This window comes from Capricornis sumatraensis, chromosome 13, assembly GCF_032405125.1.
Source record: "Capricornis sumatraensis isolate serow.1 chromosome 13, serow.2, whole genome shotgun sequence".
In the NCBI taxonomy this organism is placed as follows: Eukaryota; Metazoa; Chordata; class Mammalia; order Artiodactyla; family Bovidae; genus Capricornis; species Capricornis sumatraensis.
In genome coordinates, this window is record NC_091081.1 from 12,100,063 (window position 1) to 12,104,996 (window position 4,934).

The 4,934-nt window shown below is 40.9% G+C and overlaps 1 pseudogene; it reads left to right on the plus strand.

The window, feature by feature from the left end:
• Window positions 1–2,578: 2,578 nt before the first annotated feature.
• On the plus strand, window positions 2,579–3,944 carry LOC138089951 (lysosomal-associated transmembrane protein 4B pseudogene; annotated as a pseudogene).
• The last annotated feature ends 990 nt before the right edge of the window (window positions 3,945–4,934 follow it).

Here is a 4,934-nt window from a genome sequence, read left to right on the forward strand (position 1 = left end):
TAATGGAAACTTGACTAATCAAAGCTGATTTACCTTGTGTTAAGGCAACATTCTGTAAGTGCTGCTTATCAGAGCCACTTCTACATTTATATGTGTGTGTTTTCTAAATTCAGATATAATGTTTTTAAAATTCCTTGCTGTTGTTCTGTCGGTAAGTTGTGTCCAACTATGCTACCCCGTGGACTGCAGCACGCCAGGCTTCCTTATCACTCTCGGAGTTTGTGAAAACTCATACCCATTGAGTTGGTGATGCTATTTAACCATCTAATCCTCTGCCAACCCCTTCTCCTTTTTCCTTCAACCTTTTCCAGCATCAAGGTCTTGTCCAATGAGTCAGTTCTCTGCATCAAATGGCCAAAGGATTGGAGCTTCAGCATCAGACTTTCCAATCAATATTCAGGGTTGATTTCCTTTAGAATTGACTGATTTGGTCTTTTTTCAGTCTGAGGGACTCTCAAGAATCTTCTCCAGCATCACAATTCAAAAGCATTAGTTCTTCAGCTTTCAGGCTTCTTTATGGTCCAACTCTCACATCCGTATGTGGCTACTGAAAAACCATAGCTTTGACTGTATGAACCTTTGTTAGCAAAGTGATGTCTCTAGTTTTTAATACCCTGTCTAGGTTTGTCATAGCTTTCTTTCTAAGGAGAAAGGGTCTTTCAATTTCATGGCTGCAGTTACCATCTGCAGTGATTTTGGAGTCCAAGAAAATAACATCTGTCACTGCTTCCACTTTTCCCCCTTCTATTTGCCGTAAAGTGATGGGACCAGATGCCATGATCTTAGTTTTCTGACTGTTGAGTTTCAAGCCAGCTTCTTCACTCTCCTCTTTCGCCCAAACCAAGATGCTCTTTAGTTCCTCTTCACTTTATGCTATTGAGAGTGGTATCATCTGCAGGTTGTTGATATTTCTCCTGGCAATCTTAATTTCAGCCTGTGATTCATCCAACTGGCATATTTCTCATGATGAACTCTGCATATAAGTTAGATAAGCAGAGTGACAATATACAGGCTTGATGTACACTTTTCACAATTTGGAACTGGTCTGTTGTTCCATGTCCAGTTCTAACTGTTGCTTCTTGACCTGCATACAGGTTTCTCAGGAGATAGATAAAGTGGTCTGGTATTCCCATCTCTTTAAGAATTTTCCACAGTTTGTTGTGATCCACACAGTCAAAGGTTTTGGCTTAGTCAATGAAGCAGAAGTAGATGTTTTTCTGGAATTCCCTTGCTTTCTCTATGATCTAGCAAATGTTGGCAATTTGATCTCTGATTCTTCTGCCTTTTCTAAATCCAAGTTTTACATCTGGATGTTCTTGGTTAACATACTGCTGAAACCTGTCTTGAACGATTTTGAGGATAACCTTACTAGCATGTGAAATGAGCACAATATGTCCTTAATTGTTGCTTAAATATTTTCATAAAATTAGTTTTATGAAATTGCATTGATATAAAAAGTCATGGTTTATGTGGAAGTTTACCTGTCATGGGCCATGATTATTTTTCCTTACTAAGTGTGACCAGCACTTTGTGTCTTAAGGCAGAGTTAGATTTTATGTCATGGCAAAAGGCAGAAGTTATATGTTGATAATATTACTTTGACAATTTACTTAAACCAAGCTGTCTTAGATTAGATTGAGATTATCAAGGTTGAGTAATAGTTGAACTGGTTGTAAGTTGGACCCATTTGAAGTTCCCGCTTTTTACTTTATTCACACATCATCTCACCTCAGATAGTCAACTAATTCTTCTTTGTAAATGGACTGCTATATGTATAAAATCAAAGTCATGTATAGAGGTTAAAAATTAAAAATGAACAAATTTATATCAAATAATGCAATACAAATGATGCTCCAAATCTACATATTGGTATCAGATGCTGCTGCTGCTGCTGCTAAGTAGCTTCAATCGTGTCCAACTCTGTGTGACCCCATAGATGGGAGCCCACCAGGCTCCCCCGTCCCTGGGATTCTCCAGGTAAGAACACTGGAGTGGGTTGCCATTTCCTTCTCCAATGCATGCAAGTGAAAAGTGAAAGTGAAGTCACTCAGTCCTGTCCAGCTCTTAGCAACCCATGGACTGCAGCCTACCAGGCTCCTCCATCCATGGGATTTTCCAGGCATGAGTACTGGAGTGGGTTGCCATTTCCTTCTCCAGAGGTATCAGATGAGAAAGAGTTTAAAGAAAAAGAAAAGCATTAAAATGAACAAAGTGGTTATTTTTTAGTAGGTGAAAGATACCAAAATACAATGAAATTCTAACAAAGTGAAACTTTTACAAAGCTAGTAGAATATCAAAATCCATGAAAGAAAATACATTATAAATCAAAGAAAAATTTAAAAAACCCCACAACTGTTGAAGAAGACGTCAATACAATATAATACAACTCAATACAATACAATAGTCTCTAATTATTTAAAAACAAATAGGTTAAGTGTCAGACAAAGGAAGACAAATATATGATATCAGCTATATGTGAAACTAAAAAAAGAGAACAGATAAATTTATCTACAAAAAGGAAATACAATTACAGATGTAGAAAACAAACAGAGGGGGAAGGATAAATTGGGACACTGGGATGGACACATACAGACTACATTGCATCACCCTGCTCGGTGTCTGGTACCTGATCCTCAATGCCGCGGTACTGCTGATTCTGTTGAGTGCCCTGGCTGATCCAGATTATCACCACTTTTCAAGTTCTGACCTCGGGGGTGACTTTGAGTTCATGGATGATGCCAACATGTGCATTGCCATCGTGATTTCTGTTCTCATGATCCTTATCTGTGCCATGGTTACGTACAGAGCATACAAGCAATACACAGCCTGGATCATCCCATTCTTCTGCTATCAGATCTTTGATTTTTCCCTGAACACCTTGGTTGTGGTCACCATACCTGTTTATCCAAACTCCATCCAGGAATACATACAACAGCTGCCTCCTGATTTTCCTTACAAAGATGATACCATGTCAGTGAATTCCACCTGTTCGGTCCTCGTTATTCTTCTGTTTACCAGCATTATCTTGGCTTTTAAGGGTTACTTGATTAGCTGTGTTTGGAACTGCTACCGAAATATCAATAACCTCAGATATGCAGATGACACCACCCTTATGGCAGAAAGTGAAGAGGAACTAAAAAGCCTCTTGATGAAAGTGAAAGAAGAGAGTGAAAAAGTTGGCTTAAACCTCAACATTCAGAAAACAAAGATCATGGCATCTGGTCCCATCACTTCATGGGAAATAGATAGGGAAACAAAAAGTGTCAGACTTTATTTTTTTTGGCTCTCAAATCACTGCAGATGGTGATTGCAGCCATGAAATTAAAAGACGCTTACTCCTTGGAAGAAAAGTTATGACCAACTTAGATGGCATATTGAAAAGCAGAGATGTTACTTTGCCAACAAAGGTCTGTCTAGTCAAGGCTATGGTTTTTCCAGTGTTCATGTATGGATGTGAGAGTTGGACTGTGAAGAAAGCTGAGCACTGAAGAATTGATGCTTTTGAACTGTGGTGTTGGAGAAGACTCTTGAGAGTCCCTTGGACTGCAAGAAGATCCAACCAGTCCATTCGGAAGATCAGCCCTGGGATTTCTTTGGCGGGAATGATGCTGAAGCTGAAACTCCAATACTTTGGCCACCTCATGTGAAGAGGTGACTCATTGGAAAAGTCTCTCATGCTGGGAGGGATTGGGGGCAGGAGGAGAAGGGGACGACAGAGGATGAGATGGCTGGATGGCATCACTGACTCGATGGATGTGAGTCTGAGTGAACTCCGGGAGTTGGTATGGACAGGGAGGCCTGGCATGGTGCTATTCTTGGAGTCGCAAAGAGTCGGACATGACTGAATGACTGAACTGACCTGAACTGAACCGAACCGATATATCGATGGCAGGAACTCCTCTGATGTCCTGGTTTATGTTACCAGCAACGACACTACATCTTGATTCCAGCTTGTGCTTCATACCCCTGGGCATTTCATATGATGTACTCTGCATATCAGAGAAGGCAATGGCACCCCACTCCAGTACTCTTGCCTGGAAAATCCCATGGACAGAGGAGCCTGGTAGGCTGCAGTCCATGGAGTCGCTGAGTCGGATATGACTAAGCAACTTCACTTTCATTTTTTACTTTCATGCATTGGAGAAGGAAATGGCAACCCACTCCAGTGTTCTTGCCTGGAGAATCCCAGGGACGGGGAGCCTGGTGGGCTGCTGTCTATGGGGTCGCACAGAGTCGGACACGACTGAAGCGACTTAGCAGCAGCATATGTAGAATTATTTATTTTAAAAATTAGTATTTAACTTTATTTACCTTTTTTTTTTGATGGTGTAATATGCAGGATCTTAGTTCTTGGAGCATAGATTAAATCTGTGCCTCCTGCAATGGAAGCCTAATGTCCTAAGCACTGGACAGCCAGGGAATTCCCAAGTCTAGCTATTTAAAGCAAAAGACATTTGACTTAGATAATTTAGTTCACACAAAATGGCTGGAAAGAGAAGGGAACTGGGCTGTGATTCCCAGAATCACACTGCCCAATGGGCCTGCAGGGTTGCTGCTACCTTTGCCATGATCAGAGAAGTGGGTAATCACACAAACTCCACCTGAACTGTCAAGGTCAAGAGCACAACCCTGGAGCTGTGATCCAGCATCTGGAGACTGCTGCTCGTGCCTCCATTGCAAGTGCTTGTAAGCTTAGTAACCTGGCACTGAGGCAATACCATCTTTGTCCTTACTTGCTAGCTGCAAGAGACAAAATAAGAAGTCCCTGGCTTCACCCACACCTTCCCAATCTTGAGGTTTGGATCAAGGATCTTACATTCTCAGTGTGATCTATTTTACATCTACATTTGAAATTGCCAGTTAACCTTGGAAATACAGATTTTAGCTTTCCAGACTTCGTAGTTCTAAAAAACTCTTTAGAAAATAGAGAGAAT